Source organism: Cryptomeria japonica, chromosome 1 (assembly GCF_030272615.1).
Source record: "Cryptomeria japonica chromosome 1, Sugi_1.0, whole genome shotgun sequence".
NCBI lineage: Eukaryota > Viridiplantae > Streptophyta > Pinopsida > Cupressales > Cupressaceae > Cryptomeria > Cryptomeria japonica.
This window is the reverse complement of record NC_081405.1, coordinates 302,811,751-302,833,265: the sequence shown is the minus strand read 5'-3', so window position 1 is coordinate 302,833,265 and position 21,515 is coordinate 302,811,751.

The following is a 21,515-nucleotide window of genomic DNA, read 5'->3' as shown; positions in this document are numbered from 1 at the left end:
ATCCATTCTTGGTCTTTCTTATCCTATCCATATCTTATCACTATCCATACACATTTTTTTATTCCTTGATCTTGATCTGACATAAGGATGCAAAATTTAAACATGGTTTCAAAAACCTCTTGATATGTCCCTCATGCCATGTCACTGCTTTACATTGTCATATCCAGTCTCTTGTCTCATCATGCAATAGCCCTTGGAAATTGCATCCGTATTGTCTCCATGATAAAAGGCCTTTGTCTTCCCTCTATCCACCAACATTTTAGAAAGCCTATTTATTCACCTGTCATATTCCTTGCCTTCCTAGACATTGGGGCAAAAATCATAAAAAATTGAAAAATGTCTTGAAATAATAAAAAAAAAAATCAAATGACGTCTTGAAAAAATCCCTAAAAAAATCAAATAAAGTCCTGAAAAAATGAACAAAAAATAAATATATCCTCTTTGTGCATAAGACATATCACTAAGCATCCCTCCAACAACACGCAATCATACACTGTGCTTTAATGAAATCACACATAAATAAATAAACTTTTTAACTCAAAGCAGACATTCAAACTAATCACAATTGTCTTCTCAATCGAACATCAACATCAATATCATTTGACTTTGTCACTTCTATCATGGGTCTTACACAGGGTGTGGTATACTCGAAACCAGACTATGTCCTGTCTTAGACAGGGTACCACATTCCCTGAAACCAGACAGCATGATTGTCCTATCAGCACTTTCAACTTTTGACAATGACGATCAAGATGTTTGTTTGATTTGTTGGAATTTTTCCATCTTATCTTTTTACTGATTTATCTTTGGCTTCGATCATGTTCCTATGTTGCTCGATGATGTCACTGAGTGATTTAGAGTGACTGGGATGGATCATGGTCCTTTTATTTTTGGTTGTGATTGTTGTTTGTCTGTGATGTGTTTGTCTTTTGCAAATAGGGTTGCATTTTAGCTCTGGCCTTCAATGCCATGATGCTCCGCATCCATTTTGCTACATTAAATAAAGGTTCTCACCTACAAAGTGTATTAGTGAAAGCAAGTTTTTCTTCATCTCTAACTTTCGTTTGTCTAATTTCTTCTTACTAACATTTCTTCTATAAGTCTTGGCAGTCCATTCGGTCTAGTTCCACTGCTTGTCATTTGTGCATCCGATCTCCAATTGTCACTCTGTTTGATCCTATCATATTCTATCATTATTATCGATCAATTGGCCTCTTTTCTGCATGTTTCTGGCCAATTCCTCAAGGGGGCATGCATATGTCATTGTTATTGTCTAGGGCATTTTCATATGTCATTGTCAGCGTCTGGGGCATTTTCATTATTGTTCTTTGAAACAATGCTTAAAATCACATTGTCTCAAAGAGGGGCAAAATTTAGACACCTAAAAATGGTCAACGCTTGCGAAATCATACTTTAACATTGCGCATTGCCTTATTTTAGGGTTTTTGCGTTGCATTAACATTCCTTCTATGATTTGCACTTGGTCTTTATCATTTGCGAGCATCGAGTCTTTCTTTTGCTTTCTTCATTTGTCTCGCTTTCGAATTTGGTCTTGTCGATAACAACTTTCAGTCATGATTTTGGTCGATCCTTGTCTTTGGCAGTTTTTATCATTTTGCGATCGATTCGTCATCAATCCTTGTCTTCTTCAATCATGTCAATTGGCACCTATCAATTTGGTCTCTTTATCAATCTCGGTCAATTTGTCAACCAAATCTCAATCATTTTTCAGCATTGGTCTTTTATCAAGTCAAAATCATGATCAAATTGATCCTTCAATCAGGACCTAATTGTCATCTTTGCATTTCTAATTCATCTTCTAGGGTTTCATGATTTAATCATTTAACCTTGTTTGTCATTTCTCCCTCTAGGGTTAATAAATTATTTATTTATCCTAAGTCTTCATGTCACAATTAAATGTTTATTTAATTGGCTAACTTATTCCTCTTTTTGTGAATTAATTAATAAATGACAAATTATTGATTAATTTACCTAATTTCCTAATTTTCATCAATTTCTAATTCCTAATTTCCTAATTTCTAATTCAATTTCCTCCTATTTCTCTCCTAATTTCATGGGAATGACATTCCAATTTGTCATAATTTGTCATAATTGACAATCAATCAATTTTGACATAGAAATTTGTCATAATTTGTCATAATTGACAATCAATCAATTTTGACATAGAAATTTGTCATAATTTTGTCATAATTATCAATCAATCAAATTTTGCATAGAAAGTGCATAATTTGTCATAATTTTTCATAATTGACATTCTTGATTTGCAATTTCCATTTGAATCTCTTCATGCTAATTTGATCATCTCTCCAATTTGTCTATAAATTGGATGATTTTCTTCAATCTCAATCTAATAATTATTTCGTCAAATCAATCACGCTTTGATTATTCTTGTGCCAATGTCAATCTTGCTTTCACATTAGGTTTATGCACTTGAAGGTGAGATCCACAAACAAAGGCTAAATGGAGAAGAAAGAAGGACAATGGAGCCGCATGAAGAAGACATTCAGATCTGCATCTGGTTTGCTTAGTTTTTAGTTTTGAATGTTTTATTTTTCATGTCTTTATTGAGTGTGTTAGGATTGATCATTGCATTTGTGCTTTTGTGATTGAGCTAGATTAGTATTTTGATTTGCTTGTGATGATTCCCCATTCCTAGCTACAATATCCATTTTAGAACTATTGCGCTTATCTCCATCTCATAAAACAATCTTGGATCAAGCTCTCCAAGAGGCGTCAGTCCCTGCAAACCTGAATACAGACCAATTTCAAGCCATGGTTGGAAGTCTAAAGTCATCACCTTGTCTCACTTTTTCTGAAAGTGACAACTCTTCCTTCTAGCAACCTCATAATGCTTCACTACACATTGAAGGCTTTCTCAACCAAAATAGGATCAAGCGAGTCTTGATTGATAATGGAGCAAGCCTGAATATTTTTACACTGCAGTTGCTTACCACTTTGGGATATGCAATAGAATCAGTGGATCCTCGTAAGAAGATCATAATCAAAGCCTATGACAATGCAGAACATTCATCCAAAGGAGCTGTGGTACTACCAATCCAAGTGGGCCCTATGGTAAAACACATCATCTGTCAGGTTCTGGACCTTCCTCTGCCATACAATCTATTGTTAGGAAGACCTTGGATACATTCCATGCAAGCCATTCCATCTACCTACCATCAATGTATCAATTTCCCACATAACAGTGTAGAGATCACAATCCTGGGTGATGCAAATCCCTTTGCATTTTGTCATAATATCAGTCATCAACCAGAGATTACCATTCCTAACAATAGAGAAGTCATTTCCTCCACATCATATATAAGTCCAGCTTCTCTTGCCAGTTCGAACACCACTATACCCAAGCAAGAAAAGCTTAAGATGAAAATAGCAGAGGAAGATCTTGGGGAATACAATTTGAGTCAACTCTTTTGTGTGGGACAAATGCCCATTTCTCCTAGAACACATGGCAAACCACAGCAGTTACTTCAGCAACCACTAATCATGCTAGCATGTGCTTTGGCACCTTTCATCCTTGGGAAGAGTCAAGAAGAAGAAACCAAAGATGAGGACTTAGTGGAATGGATCTATAAAGATCCTATCACCACTGATATGTCGCAAGCTACACTTCCCACGGATCAGTATGGCAAAGGCCTCCTCATTATGCAAAGAATGGGTTATGATGGTCAGAGTGCTTTGGGATCTTGCAAACAAGGAAGACATGAACCCCTGCTGCCAGAATTAAAGCCCAAAGATAATACAGGCCTAGGCTTTGAAAAGGCGATCTTTCCTAAGCTCAGATTCAAAAGAAAAACCAGCAAACCACTATATCAGCCTATTGCAAAGAGGACACCTTTCATTATCAAAGTAGCATCAAACACCATCACACCTGCCCCACCAAGGCTCAAAATCCCAACACAACCATCTACAATGCCAATCATCCCACCAAAAAAACCAGTAAACCCATCAGCAGTAGCAATAACATTAATAGCACCATTAGCAGCAACAACTATATCAGAACCTGCAGCAGCATCTACAACACTAGTAGTTCCAGCAGAAGCAACTAAGTCAACACTACCAATACTCCCCGTATCAGATTCATTGATCCCCATCATCCTTCCTACAACACCGATCATTTCATTTACAATGGTACATCAACCGATCACACCTGCAATATTTAACACCAAGGACATCCCAGTATGGTATAGTAGTCAAATGCTGGAAAGTGATTCAGAGACCGACTCACATGAATGGGAATTTGATTCCATACAACTTAACACTTCAGATGAGGAAGACACATCACCACCTCCACCTCGCAAAGACATCCCTATTTATGGAGAAGCATAGATAAAGACCTCTTGGGTTCCTGAGCTAGAAACTTCTTCCACAGACCCTACATCACATCCTATGCCTGATTCTGGCAGGGGGAGTACCATTAATGACCTTCACCATAACGTCTTAACCCTCACTGATACATCTAATGAACTTAACCTAATTGATGAAGTAATGCCCATTATCCATCTTGAACTCATCGAATGGAACCAACCAAATCCCCCATGTCTTGACCTCTTCCAAAATGATGAGGCCATCATTGACTTTTTGGAATTAAGGGATAACCTACCAAGTGGGGATCACAAAGCTGGATTTGCCATAGAACTTAATAGCGTAGCATACTTCAGGGCGAATGCCAAACCTTTCAACTACAAAAATATAACAATAAAATATGGATCTTCAAGTGAAAACCACACCGTGGCACTGTTTGATTCAACAAAAGTAAAAAGAAAGAGCGTATCCAATGGTGAAAACCTCTCTGAGGTGCCTGAGGATGAAAGGTTTTACATCCTTCCCTATAGCACACAGTGGGAATGATCAATGATTCTCATTGAAAAAACCAAAGAATACAATGTGGGGACTCCTGAAACTCCTCACCTCATACATCTGGCAACTCTTCTAACTCCAGAGGAACAAACCAAGTTTGTTGAATTCTTCTAGAAGCGCCAGATTAATTTCGCATGGTCATATGCAGACATGCCTGGTCTTGATCCAGATTTAGTCATGCATCACCTCACAGTAGCAGAAGGAACCAAACCTGTCAAGTAGAAGCTTCGCAAGATGCATCCTTAGATTATAGTACTAGTCAAAACAAAACTCAAGAAACTCCTAGATGTTGGTTTCATTAGACCAATTGATTATGCAAACTGGATCTCCAACATTGTTCCTGTCGGCAAACCAAAAGGGGGCATCTGCATTTGTACTGACTTTAGAGATCTGAATAAGGCATGTCCTAAGGATGACTTCCCCCTACCAAATATCGACATCATAGTAGATCTGACAGCAGGACATGCCATGCTTTCACTCATGGATGGCTTTTCAAGATACAATCAGATAAAAATCGCACCAGAGGATCAACATAAGACAACCTACACATGTCCATGGGGCACATACTATTGGAATGTAATGCCTTTCGGTCTCAAGAATGCAGGAGCGACCTATCAACGAGCAATGACCATAATCTTCCATGACATGATGCATACTATGATGGAAGATTATGTTGATGACTTACTAGCAAAATCACTCACTAGAGAAGGTCATCTCGACATATTAGATAAAATCTTTGATAGACTGAATCAATGCCATGTTTGACTCAACCCAAAGAAATATGTCTTTGGAGTAACCTCCGGGAAGCTTCTAGGATACATTGTCTCAAGCAAAGGTATTGAGGTCAACCCAGCAAAGGTAAAAGCAATCATGGACATGCCACCTCCAAAGAACATCAGTCAACTAAGAACATTACAAGGACGGCTACAATCCATCTGCAGATTCATTGCACAACTGGCAGATAAGTTGTCACCCCTTTACACATCTACTACACAAAAACATCCACTTTCAGTGGGATGGAAGATGCCAGCAAGCATTCCAAATGCTTAAAAATTATATCATGAATACGCCATCATTGATCCCACTAGATCCAAGTAGACCTCTCTTACTATATATCAACAACAAGTACATCATTGGGTGTACTACTAACACACCATAATGTAGAAGGGAAAGAATGTGTTGTTTACTACATCTCTCGCACACTAGTTGGCTATGAACTCAATTACACACCTATTGAGTGAGCTTGCCTAGCAGTAATCTTGGCAACCACTAAACTAAGGCACTATTTGTTAACACACAAAGTACAACTCATTGCAAAGATTGATCCACTTAAGTATTTACTCAGCAAAGCAGCACTAACAGGTTGCTTGGCCAAATGGGTGATGATTCTAAGTGAATTTGACATCAAGTATGTGGACTCTAAAGCTATCAAAGGACAAGTTATTGCAGATCAATTGGACGAGGAACCACTCATAGGAAATCATCCTCTCATTTCCAATTTTCTAGATGAAGAGATATTCATGATCACAACAACACAACCATGGAAACTATACTTTGATGATTCATACACTAGGCATGGCTCGGGGGTAGGCATTCTATTTATCACACCTCAAGGTGACAGCATCCTGAAGTCTTACAGGCTTACATTTCCATGCACCAACAACATAGCAAAATATGAGGCCTTGATCACGGGACTCAGGCTAGCCATACAATGGAAATTACAAGAACTACAAGTATATGGCGACTCATAACTGGTCATTCGACAAGAAATAGATGAATATTAGACCAAGGATGATAAACTCATGCCATACAAGCAAATGGTGGACAGTCTAAAAGAATCATTTACTATAATTACCTTTGAGAAGATACCAAGAGATCAGAATCAAGCTGCTGATGCTATGGCTACCATCGCATCTCTCCTAGATCTTTCGCAGAATTCAACATGCTACGAGTTCTTGGTAGAACAACTTTGGATTCCTGCTTATGATATCCCTGAATCTGAGATGATATGTTTCCTTGTTAGTTTTGAATCCCCATGGTACAGTGAGTTCTACACCTATCTCTGCGATCACACCCTTCCTCCTAACCAAATGAATAACCAACGCAAAACCTTCATTCACCAAACTACTCGATATACCATTATTGCCGAAACCCTATATCGATGCAGTCTTGATTGTACTCTCCTTCGATGTCTGGAACAAGATGAGATAACAAAGGCCTTGGAAGAGGTACATGAAGGCATTTGTGGAACTCATGCAAGTGGTTTGTCACTAGCTAAGAAACTCCTGCGCAATGGATACTATTGGCCATCTATGGAAAAAGACTCCTACTACTTTGTCAGAAAGTGCAAGAAATACCAAGTTCATGGAGACCTAATACATGCACCGGCACAAGAATTGCAACCAATCACAACACCATGGCCTTTTTGTCAATGGGGCCTTGACCTTGTCGGTAAAATCCATCCATCTTCATCCAACGGCCATAAATTCATTATTACCGCCACCAAATATTTCACCAAGTGGATCGAAGCTATTCCACTTACCCAAGTTACTGGCAAGTAGATCACCTCATTCATCCTCAATTACATCATCTGCCAGTATGGTGTACCCATGTCCATCATCATAGATAACGGGCTTCCTTTCAAGAATCAAGATGTCTGTGAACTCTGTGAGAAATTTCACATCTAGCACCGCTTTTCCACTCCCTATTACCCACAAGGCAATGGTCAGGCTGAAGCATCAAACAAGAACATAATGAGAATCCTAAAGAAGACAGTCAATGATGTCGGTTGTGATTGGCATGTTCAATTGAATCCATCACTATAGGCATATCGAACTAGCATTTGAACCCCTACAGGTGCAACTCCATACTCATTGGTCTATGGTGCAGAACCTATTTTACCTATTGAAGTCGAGATACTATCACTACAGGTTTCCTTGCACAATCTCATTGATAATGAAGCATACAGAGTATCCTGTCTTTAGGACTTAGAGCTACTTGATGAAAAGTGACAAGCTACATACAATCACCTCAAAGCCTATCAGCAGTGCATGAGCATAAGCTATAATCATCGAGTTAAGCCTCATACATTCGAGGTAGGTGATCTTGTTCTTCGAGAAAATCCTCATAACTAGCCCAACCGAGAACATCAAGGAAAGTTTGAATCAAATTGGCTAGGCCCATATGTTTTCACTATTGTATTTGGGTCTGGGGTATATCAGTTGGCTACGTTAGAAGGAGAACTGCTAGCAGATCCGATCAACAACATCCACCTCAAGTAGTTTTACACCTAAAAAGTTGTACAAAGCATCAGGCTCTCATATATACTGGCAAAAATACCAAAAACATTTAGAAAAATGTCCTGAAGAAAATACAAAAACACCAAAAAGAGTAAAGAGAAAAATCATGCATCCAAACGGTGAACAACCACTCCGGTGGCACCTTGGGTAAGTATGATGGTGAAAACCTAGCAAACAAGTGCCACTCATAAAGGCTATGGCTCCACTATCTTTCAGACTTGTTGTATCACATTCACTGCATCGATATCCATCCGTCTAAACCATGGCTTGTTATAAATCTGCAATCAAAAAAGTACTTCATGCGTCTTGCATCCCACTTTTTCATAGTCATGTCTAAGCTGGGGGCAATACCCTTAACCTATTGATGGAAGTGGATTATACATTATTCTTATGATTTGTTGGGTTCTTCACTCAAAACTGTCTCTCCAAAATCCAAAAACATTGGAAAACTATCTCACAAAATCCAAAAACATTCAAAACAATAGTCACAAAATCCAAAAACATCAGAAAACATAAAAAAATCAAAACACAAACATGGCGCCACATTGTACATACTCATCCAAGCAGATACCAAAACAAACATTTAACAAATTCTCGTACGATGATCACTTCTGAAATTGACCAAAACAAATCAACATCAACACTCAAAAACTGTCTTCAACAAGGATGCATCCTTCCTTACCAAAACAAAGACAAAATGACATTTTCTTTGACAAGAAAATTGTGTTAAGCTATCAAATACTTGGTTGATTTGTGAGTAATTCATTCATTTATCTGTATCAGGATCTTTCAGCATTGTTTGTGTATCTTTGGCGCATTATTCCGATGAAGTTCAGGGGCATGTACCAATGGTGTCTACGTGGGAAGTTCACTAAGCTACATGATCTTATGCAAAATGCAATCATAGATCACTACGGCTTGCTAATTACAATGTATACCTCAACCATATGAGCATGAACCATTACCAAGGATCCATATTCTTTTATTCTTTATGTACATACTGTTTGCTTACACGAACATTGCTCCTTCTTTGGTTCCTCCTCATCCAATTTGGATAAAGGTTTTTGTCTCTTATTAAGGTGTGAACTTGTCTCAGGATATGATCAGCCCACGATCAAGGAGGACGATCCAAGTCATGCATAAACAAAGATGATCCTTGTCTGTTCCTCAAGCAATACTCAAGTCAACTTGACCCATTATATCAAGTTGTTTGTATTAACTTGCTATATCAAAATCCATGTAAGGAATACTCAGGTCATCTTGAATCATTATGTCAAGTTGCTTGTATTTTCTTACAACATTTTAAAGCTCAATGATGAAAACAGAGCACTGTGCATCTTCATTTCATCTCATCGGTTTATATATTGCATTCCATTGCATATTGCCCATCCATTTACTCATTATTCATATATGTGATTTTGTATGCAAATGTGAACAAGGTTAATATGAACAATTATGTAAGAATTGAGCTAGTCTTGGATACAATCACGACCGAGTACTCTGATACATCATCAATGCATCATGCAAAGTCTCAAAAACCTCGCATTCATCATGGTCATATCATCATTACATTTAGTTGCATTTTGCATTAAGTACATTCATGACATTTTTTAATTAAATTACATATAGGTCATTTAATTTATCAACATTAGTCTTCTTATATCATTTCCATCATTGTGTAAATGATGATGATTAGATTCATATGATCGAATTATCCTTGATTGTATTAAACCATTTACTATGCATTCATATAGTGTCAGTTACTCATTTTATCATCCTTTATCATCCTTTATTATTTATCATTGCATGCATTCATTTATCTATTCATTAGTTGAAAGGTACATTCATTCATCCATTATTACATATCTTATTATTCTCATTTTAGGATTCATTTACATTGCATTCATTAGCCTTTTTTAATTGCATTAAGGTGCAATTATTAAACCATAAGTTGCATTATCATCACATTATCATTTTTACTTAATCATATTGAGGCATTTAAAAATCATAAAACCATTTGTCTCCAAACATTGGTTCATACCATTTTATATATCCATTATACATATGCATTCATTTAGACATTATCATATAAACATTTGTACTTTACATTTTGTTTATCCATATTACATTCATCTAGATGCATATCCATAAATAGAATCATTCATTCAAACATTGCATTAACATCACTGCATATCATTATCTCATCATTATATCAAAATAGGAAACACCAAAATCCTATTCATAAATCATCATGGCATTACATACATAAAGTAAATCATCAAACAAAACATGCGCACATGTATAAACCTGCATTCATATGTCAGTATCCAACATCATAAATCATCATAATAGCATGCATATAGGAATCATCTCATAAATACATAACATATACACGTATCCATCTAAGCATAAACTCATACAATCACCATCCTGCAAAGCATCCATACATCACAATATGCATATAATAAAAAATGGGATCTCCTCATATATATCATCTCATGTGTCAGAGTACAATGAAGTCTACAAAATTGGCTACTAAGAGCCATCCAAGATACATTCCAAAAATAAAATACATATATGCAAAATACTCTCTCAGATGCCACTCTGACCAGATGTTGCACCACCATCGCCACCTACTCCCCCATTGGTCCCCGCACCACCTGATCTATCTCTCCGTGGAGGCCCCATCAATCCCCCACTAGCTCCTGCACCCCCTGACCTGTCTCTTTGTAGAGGACCCATCACACCCCCACTGCTCTGCATCCTTTGGGATCACTCTCATCTGGCCTATCGCATCTACAAATAGCTCAGTGCTTGCTGACTAGATGGCACCACCTACTCATATAGGCCCTGCCAATAATCAACCTCTCCACTTGCTCTTTGTACCTCCCTCGCCAATGCCTCCATAGATGGCCCCTATCCCTATACCCCCTCCAAAATCCTCACTCTCTCCTACAACTAGATCACCCTCTCCATGGCCTGATCTCTCTCCTACAGTACTACAGTCAGCTTTGACTCTCGTGCAAATAGCTGCACATCTCTAGCTACAACCTTCACCTCCAAATCCTTCACCCGTGTCTTAGATGCCTCAAGTTGAGACTACAAATATGCTATCAGTCACTCCTACATATCTCCACCTGATCCCTCTCCTATCTCCATAGCCGCCTCACTGGTATATCTCTCTCCAGTGGCTCTCTCCCCTCTATCCATTGGTATCTCCCTCTCCATACCTCTCCCACCCAATCTAACTCCTCCCTGCATCAACGATCCTTTCAATATCCACAGTGGTAATCTACCTCTCCCTCTCCACTAGATCCAACTGGCCAACCCACCACCTACTCCACCTCTACCTCCTCCACCACCTCTCCCATCCCCCCCTCCTCCTCCATCCCCTCCACCTCCACCTCCTCCACCACCTCCCCCATCCCCCCCTCCTCCTCCATCCCCACCATCTCCTCTCCCTCATCTAGCTATCATTGGTCCTCGCCCCCCTCTCCTCCTCCATCTCTGTCCCCTATCATCCTCAAAATCGGGCATCGGCTCTGCCGGATCTGATATCTAAAGAATCAGATGAGCCACCATGTATTGCGTATACTCATCTGATACCCCTGCATCCACCACCCTCAGTCGTATATCCCAAGGTCTTGCCTATAGCATCCAAAACTCTACCAATGCCTGATCATATGGAAGTACTGGCCCCAATGCATATCTCTCTCGGACCACTCTAGCATACTCCCCTGATCCTCTAGGCAGTCCGTGCTACCATCCAAACTGCCTCATCACTCTACCTGGCACCTGTCTCTCTACATGATACGAGGTCCTCACAATGAGGAATCAGGTCATAAATACATAGGGCAATGCCTCCGCATCATCATCCCAGGGTTCACACTCCAGATAGGGTATCCATATCACTGCATCAAGATCATCCAATGCCTACCGCCACCACTCTAACTTCCCTAGGTGGGGCTGACTCATCATACCGCTGTACATAAACATATACAGCTAATCCACTGCTCAGAATCTGAGGCTCATTGGTTGAGTCACTGGTAAGTGCTCCCACACCCAAATATGTAACAGCATCACTCCCACTGCTAATGAGCCCCTCCCGCGGTATACCACCTCATGCAGCTCCTGATATAAGTGCGCTAGCACGCACGGTCCCTTGGAAAATTAGGTCCCCTCTATAATCATCTTCTCTATCACCTATCCCCATCCAATGACGAGACCATGCGAGTGCCTATCTAGGCATAGTAGTCCTCCCACAATGCCTGACAAAACTGTTGGTAAAGGCTCGTATAATGTAGCGATATCCTCCCAGGCAATGGAGCCATCATCAATGAACACATCCTCATCAAAGAATCTCTATACTGCTAGAGTCCCCCATGATCTTGTTAGGGGTCCCACAGATATTGAGAGGGGGGGGTGAATCAGTATCTAACCGGTAATAAGAATTTCTAAAGTTAAAACATGCAAAACATAAAATAACAATGTACTGATGTGCAAGAAACAATGCAATAAACAGAATCAAGAATATCCACATGAAAAGTACACCATAACACAATATGTTTAACGAGGAAACTTGGTGTGGGAAAAACCTTGGTGGGATTTGTGACCCACAATATTCACTCACTGGCCAATAAGAGAATATTACTTACAATAGGGGCCTGCACATGCAGGAAGGCCAATTGCCTAGAGCTCACTGCTCAATGGGAAGTCACACTGACTTACAATAAGGATTATACTAATCCAATGACTTGTACTGCTTTACAATAGCATCTCCAATGCTAGATTCAGTACCGGTTCTTTCTCTATTCTTTACATATACCCTTGACCTATAATTCGCACATTAGGCCTACCTAATAATTTTCTTTGTGCCCTTACCTCACTTTTTCAAATGTCTGTAGTGATCTCCTTTATATACAAGAGTCATTTTGAAATTTGCCAAGTTTGCTTACAATAATAAACAAAATATTACATAACAAAAATCCTATCGGCCTCTGTGCCGGTATACATATTTTTTTCTGTGCCAGTGTCGATTTAGAGTGATCTGTTGATGTTGGTGCATTGTCTTGCCAGTGCCATAGGATTGCAAGGTTGCCATCAATGAAAAAACCTTCAATCACATACAATGTCTCATTAGAGTGTCCATATGCCAACAATCTCCCCCTTTGGCATTGATGGCAACACTCATGAGAAATTTCAAAAAGTATCCAAAATGTGTAGTCCAAAAAAAGTTACCAAAAATGTTTACCAAAAATATGAGAGCTCCCCCTGAGCATATGATTCCTGTATTTTGAACTTTCTCATCCCACTACTCCCCCTTTGGCATCAATGACAAAGGTTGTCAAGATGTTAGTAGAGTTTGTAGTTTCATCTATCCATATCCTCAACCCTGTAGCTGGGTAGTTATTATCTGAAAAAGATCTCCCAAAATTAAGTTTATACTATCCATAAACTTTTTACTATCTTTTATTGTTGTTTCAGTCCTCTTTACTATACCAGTGAGATGTTGCAAATGCTCTGCCGGTGTTTTGCTTCCTTGTATTAGTGCCTCTGAAATTTCCTTCCGCAAAGATGCTAACTAGTCCAATCTTGGACTTAGTTTAGACCTCAAATGTTTTGCCTTGTTTATTATTCTCTCTTTCTCTCTTTCCAGTTTGAGCAATTCTTCCTCAAAATTTGCTATCTTCTCTTCAAAAACTGATAATGAATCCGGTGAGTTGACAAAATTGTCTACAAACTTATTTTCTTGTCAATATCTATAGTCAAAAAGTTTGTTTTACATGTATCTTTATACAGATTTTTGTATTCTTTCAACAAACTACATAGTTCCAGTAGAAGTGTGTCAAAATTTCTGTTACATTTCTTTATTTCCTCATCAAGAATTTATGTTTCTCTTTTTCTACCTTGTCCTTTACTGATTCTTCCTTTATTTTCTCAATGTTTTCAAAAATATATTTACACAATGTGTCCAATTGTCCTAAAGAGTCTTTATTATCTATATTATAGTTTGGAGCTATTGCCTTCAAAAATTTTATTGAATCATCTATTGCCTTATAAGCCTGTGAACTGTAGTCAGTTATTTTCTTTAAAGAATCTAATAATACCTCAGTCACATTTGTTGACTTGAATGTTGATGATGACCCAACAATCTGAGTACCGGTGGAAGTAACCATGCTTGTATTGACCTCTAGTAGGTCAGTTTGTGTCTGCATTTCTTTTAGCACTGGTTTTCCTTCTTCACTACTTACCGATGGCACTGTTTCCTTGTGAACCTGTTCTGGAGCCTTTAGCTCTGTTGGTTTCTCTGTATGTTATGTTGTCTTGGTCTGTGCCTCAGATTCTACCTTTTTCTCTGTATCATCTGCCAGTTTCTCTGTTTCTCCTGCTATCAGAGGCTCATTTTCCATATCTGACTTGTCAGTTGTATCTTTATCAACTATTATGTTGATCTTTTGGGTATCAACATTTATAGTATACAAAACTTCAGTATTAGGATTGCTATCCTCTGCATCCATATTTTCTGCTGCTGGTTGATCTTCAGTAGTTGTAATTTTCACCAGTGGCGGTAGGTTGTCTTTAACCTTTATGCTTGGTGGTGCACCAATTTTGCCTTTCCCCTTGTCCCTGTCCTTTTGATATACCTTTATAGGCTTAGGTTTCCTGTATTCTTCTTGTTTTTCCTTGTCAACTAGGAATATATCCCAACCATCTTCTGTTTCCTCTATTATTTCAGTAACTCTTCCTGCCATCAGTGAAATGTGCCAGTGTGGAGTAGAGAATACTGTCCAGTTTGCCTGAGCAATCAAATCATCAATTTCCTTGGGAGAGTTTACTAGATATATAGCAAGTAGTTTCTCTATTTTTATTTTCTTATCTAATTCAATCATTGCTTGCCTTCTAGCTTCTAACCTTTTGTACAAATCATCAGGAATTTCATTTGCTACTTCCATCAAAAATTTCTTGTACATGTCCATATGCAATATCACACCTTCCTCAACTTGCTCTTTCTCATCAGCAGATAGAGTGTCATAAATTTTCTCTATGTTTTTCAGTTTTCCTTCCTCTGTAATTTCATTTAACAATATATCTAGAGGTGCCAAGTCATTGTTCGTCATTTTCTTTTTCTTTGGTGTTAGCTTCTTCTTGGGTATGACCTTTCTAACCAGAGATCTCACTGCTTGTTGCTTTTGCCTTGTCCTTCTAGGTGAAGGAGTGGTTGCCAGTGAGGGATCTCTTTTTCTAACAACTCTTTTAAAAGTTACTGGCATGTCACCTTCCGAAGAAGTACCTACCGGTGATAGGTGAGTTTCAGGTTGTGGGGCTGCCAACTCATCCTCTGTTATGTTGGTTTTCTTTAGTACATCTTCCTTAATGGCCTTTGCTTGCCTGGATCCTTTCCTCACAAATGCCTCAACCTTCTTTACTCTTTTCTTTGATTGTATTTGGCTTTCTATGGTCTCAGCACTACCAAATACTTTTTCCTTGGGTTCATTTGGGGCTTCCAGAAGTGCTTTAGCATAAGTTTCAACTATGTGATCATCTGTCTCTGTATATGGTGAAAATGGATAGCAATAAACAACAATATTGAAAGACTAAAATGGATTCAACCACCAAACCCTAGCCTAACAATGAACAAAGATCCACCATAACATATGAAGATAACCTAAGACAATGCAAAATAACTCAAAAAATCACAAAGATTATACCATCACATGTCCACTAGGGTTTTGATCTCCATTCTTCCTATCTCCATTGATCTTGTTTGATATGCTTGCTCTCAGATTTTTGTATGCACAAGAGCTCAACAAAGAACGGAATGTGGTTGCAAGTAGGATCGTAGTGTAGCCAAGTCCTCCAAAATTAGTCATTAGTCATTAGGGTTTGGTAATGAAGAAAGCATCTCCTTAAATAGAAGACACAATAGAAAATGGAGGGTTAAGATTGAGAGGTGTAAAAAGAGAGGTCGGCTAGGATTAGAGGGTAGGTATAAGAAATACCAAAATAATGAAAGGGGTAGGTAGTGTAGGAAATAAGAGATGAATGACATGTGTCATGTGTAGAAAAGGTTAATGAATTAATTAAATAAATAAAGATTTATTTAATTAATAGAAGAAGTAGGGCAATTAAATAAATAAAATATTTATTTAATTTAGGAAAGGGATAATTTAAATAAATAAATGTATTTATTTAAATGAGAAATAAGGCTAGAAGAGGATAAATGAATTAATTAAATAAATAAAGATTTATTTAATTAATAGAAGAATTAGGCTTAGATAATTAAATAAATAAAATATTTATTTAATTAGACTGGACAATTTTAGGTGTCTACAGTCTCATAGCCCATTTCAGTTACCCAAATTGTCCTTGGGATGACCACTTCCATCCATATTTCATCTTTCTTAATAACAAAGCATATATAATCTTTTTATTTGTCTACTATTTTCTAAGATAACCTTATTCTTTGCTTCATTTTGGTCTTCATTGCTTGAAAAAAGTCATGAATATTATTCTCCTTGTTTTCACCCATGGTATTGAATAGTTCTCTCAATTGCTTTTCTACCAGTATGTCATATCCAAGTTCTTTATAACCTATACCGGGAACCTGTTTTGTTATGTGTAGCATTAGACATACCAATAGATTTCCAAATCTGAAAGTTCCTTTCTTGGCCTTCTTTATCTTTCCAAGGTTGTCTATTAGTTCATCCTTTAACCATTCACAGATGTCAATTTTTGCATTATCTGTTACCATATCATAAGCACTCTTAATGTATAAACTTGAAACTGAGTTAAGTCTGTTAGCATGAGTGGCTTTGTAACCTAATATCATACTTATGAATCTCACATTGATATCTTTTACATCATTAACCCTTAGTGATCTCTTATCGAATGTTGCACCTGTTAGTTTTGTAACTAGGTCATTTGGAACCTTCTTGGTTTTGTCTAGTCTCTTACCGGTGGTCAGTAACCCTGTGACAGCTTTCACAGCTTCCTTGGTGATCTTATGGATTGCATCTAGCCAGAAAAATTCTCTATGAACTCTACTTAACATTATCCTAGTCACATCCTTTGGAAATTCAGGAATGCTAAGGATTTCTATGAATCCTAGGGTTTCAATAACCTTGTGTTCAGCTTTAACATTGTCGGTATCATCACATATTACGGTTTTATACATGGTTTTGATTTCCTCATCTCCTAACTCTTCAATGTTGCAGTGGATGTACATTCTAGGGTCTTCAGCATATACAACACCTTTAGGGATTTGATAAAATGCACCTAAGGTATCATCCTTCTTTGCTATCTCAGGGACTAACTAAAATATGGGCCTAGGTCTTTTAATTACTTCAACAATAGTAGGGTTTTCTATGTATTCAATTGTAGAGGTGGATGTCATGATTAAATACCTTTTTCTACCTTGGATGGATGAATGCTTGGAGTGTGCTTGCTTTTTGCTTGAAATGCCTTAGCTCTTAATCTTTGCGCTCTCTGAAAATTTGAAATCACGATGAAATGAAATGGAGCCATAACCTTATTTTTATAATGTCTTTTCACCATCTACCACATTAATTGCATATCGGTTAAGTATTCACTTAACATTGTCTGCCGGTAATAAGTAATTTTCAACTTCTTATCTCTAACTGAGGGAATAATTAGCACTTGTGTCATTTGATTGCCAAACCCTCAAGGAAATTTTCTTCAGTTAGATGAAGAACTTTCTGCCGGTGGAGCACTATTCTGTCATGCTGGTGAAGCATCACTTTATCCTACTAGTGGAGCATTGATTGGTTCTACTAGTGGAGAAGTATTCCCAATATTTAGATCTGCTTTTCTAATCCATTTCTTTGAGAATTCTTGCTTAACCTCTTCAACTTTTTCTTTACCTTTCAAGCTAGCACTTTTGTTGTCTACCGGTGTCCCTTTACTTCTACAAAATTTAGCAATATGCCCAATCTTATTACATGCATAACAAGTTACATTATTCTTCTGAATAGCTTTCCCATAACCTATGTTGGTTTGTGTTCTGCATTGATTTGATAAATGTCCAAATATTCCACAAACATAACATCTCACATTCATTCTACAGTTTTCAGAGTTATGACCAACTTTGTTGCATTTTGAACATTGACCAATGGGTGTATTGATATTCTGATAATTCCTAGATCTACATTCATTTGCTCTGTGACCATACTTATTACAGTTAAAGCATTTTCCATTGAATTTATAATAATTAGATTGTCTTGCTGGTTTGCTATGATCCTGAGTATTTGCAGTACCGGAGCTTTCACCAACTTCAAAGCCAATTCCAGAGGTGTCACCTTTAGGTTTTTGATTCTTTAGTAAGGTACAAAGTTCCTTTGAGCTTTTCTTGAATTTTTCTTTGTGTTGATTTGCAGTTTCCAGTTCCCTTTCCAAGATTTCTTTTTGTCTCATCAGTTCATTTGAGTCATTCTGAGTATGCATTAGATCTATCTTCAACATGTCATTTTCATAGCTAAGTCTTGTGTTCTCATTTGCTGCATCACTTAGTCTTCTGGTCAATTCTTCTTCATTCTTCTTTCTATCCTCAATCTCTTTGCAAAATCTCATAGTCATATCCTGCATTTCATTTTTTGTTGTCATGATCTCTTGTTTCAACTTGCTTATCATATCATTAAGTGATTCATTTTCATCATTCTCATTTTGTAGTTTTTCACAGAGTTCTCTTCTCTTATTTCTTGCAACAGTAAAATTTTCTTGAAGTGCTTGAATGATATCTTGAGCTGCTCTCAAATCATCTTCTAATTTGATATTTTTTAATTCTTCTACATCATAGTCTGTAAGAGCTCCTTCAAGTTGCTTCATCAGATTTTCCATCTTTACTGATGTCAAGATCTTCCTCAAGCTGTTAGGCTTCTAAAAATAGAGGACCAGGCTCTAATACCAATTGTTAGGGGTCCCACAGATATTGAGAGGGGGGGTGAATCAGTATCTAATTGGTAATAAGAATTTCTTAAGTTAAAACATGCAGAACATAAAATAATAGTGTACCGGTATGCAAGAAATAATGCAATAAACAGAATCAAGAATATCCACATGAAAAGTACACCATAACACAAGATGTTTAACAAGGAAACCTGGTGTGGGAAAAACCATGGTGGGATTTGTGACCCACAATATTCACTCACTGGGCAATAAGAGAATATTACTTACAATAGGGGCTAATCCAGTGACTTGTACTACTTTACAATAGCATCTCCAATGCCAGATTCAGTATCAGTTCTTTCTCTATTCTTTACATATACCCTTGACCTATAATTCACACATTAGGTCTGCCTAATAATTTTCTTTATGCCCTTACCTCACTTTTTCAAATGTCTATAATGATCTCCTTTATATACAAGAGTCATTTTACAATTTTCCAAGTCGGCTTACAATAATAAACAAAATATTACATAACAAAAATCCTGTCGGCCTCTGTGCCGATATACATATTTTCTTCTGTGCCGATGTCGGTGTAGAGTGATCTGTTGATGCCGGTGCACTGTCTTGCCTATGTAATGCTTTGTCGGTATAATGTCTTGCTGGTGCCATAGGATTGCAAGGTTGCCATCAATGACAAAACCTTCAATCACATACAATGTCTCATTGGAGTGTCCATATGCCAACAGATCTATCATATGTGACCAGCTCCCCCCGAATCAGAATACGCAGGATGCGCCACACATCCTCTAGGGTCATTGTCATCTCCCCCTACAAAAGGTGAAATGTGCATGTCTCATTGTGCTAGCGCTCTGCTAAAGTGGTAATCAATTCATGATTCATCTGAATCACAGGCATATGCATCACATCGTATAAACCAGTCACTACAATGCAATCGATCTCGGCCTCTATCAGCTGATCCCGCAACCCCTATGTCGCTGGATGTCTCTCGCATAACTGCAACACGCGTAGATCCTCCTGCACATAGGAATCAATCAATCATCATCAGTTGTTTTATTTTCAAACTTTCTTAAGTTTAAACCTAAGACTATCAATAGATACTTTGATCAAGTATCTTCGGGTCTCAATAGGTAAGCAATCATGGCACACCTAGACTTCAAACAGACATTTATCCTAAATGACCTAAGTCTCATCAGGCTACTATGGTTCAAAACAACTCCCACTTCACATCCCTATCCATCCATCCTTGACATCGGGAGATTTTTTTCACACAAACTGAGGCATCTATTATCTTGCAAACAAAAGCACTATTTTGCTAACAAAAGCACTACTTCTCTACCATAGCGCTAAACTCCTAACAAAAGTTCTTAATCGGCTATATAAAAGCGTTAAAACTACAAATGCGCTACAACAACTATACAATAGCATTGCTTAAAAACAAAAGCGCTCAATTGACCCCTTAATAGTGCTAAACAAACAATAGCACCTAAACAAGCCTACAATAGTGCTAACATTTTCAAAGGTGCTCAAATAACACCACAATAGTGCCATTGTAGCACAATAGCGGTAGTTAATTGGACAAAAGCGTCAAAACATAGTTTCAGCGCTATTGTCTCTACTCAACTTGGACTCAGCAAAAAACATGACAAAAATGCATAAAAATTAAAATTTTAAATTTACGTACTGCTAGTCCGTAGTCGTCTGGCCACTGGAACCGACAGACTCGCTTGAAACGATGCTCTGTAATAGGTACCGACATCCTGACTGCTGCTCGCTCCTCTCAAAAGTCAATCTCAGAGCTTTGGTTTCACACTGGTCGCAGTAACAAATGATCTTGTTTTCACTCTTTTCTCCCCATTTAAACCCTTCGCCATCACCGTAACTTTTCCCCCGGTCACCGTCGTGGTCCTCGTGCACTTCCCGAGCCTCCCATTTCTCCGTTTTCTCTCTGATTTCTTCTATTTTTCACCAGTATTGCTAACTTCTTCTCTTCTACCACCTTGCCAATTTTCATACTTTTTCGAGAGATCGCTCGATTTTTCGACAATTTTCAGCCCATCTCTCGAGGGGGCATACCACCCATTAAATTTACATTTTATGGGGCATTTCTTCACACCAATTTTTCTTTCTTTGAAACAATGCGATAAACCACACCGTCTCAAAGAGGGGCAAATATAGTCACACAAATCTGTCCAACTTAATTAAATAAATAATTGCTATTTATTTGATTAAAAATCCACTAGCCATCAGTTAATTAATTAATATTTAATTAATTCATCTTCAAACCTTCTTCTATTAATTAAATAAATTATTCAATTTATTTTAATTAATTCATTCAACCAAAATCACAAATCAATTAAATTAATAAATACTATTTATTTAATTTAATCCCCCTTTTCC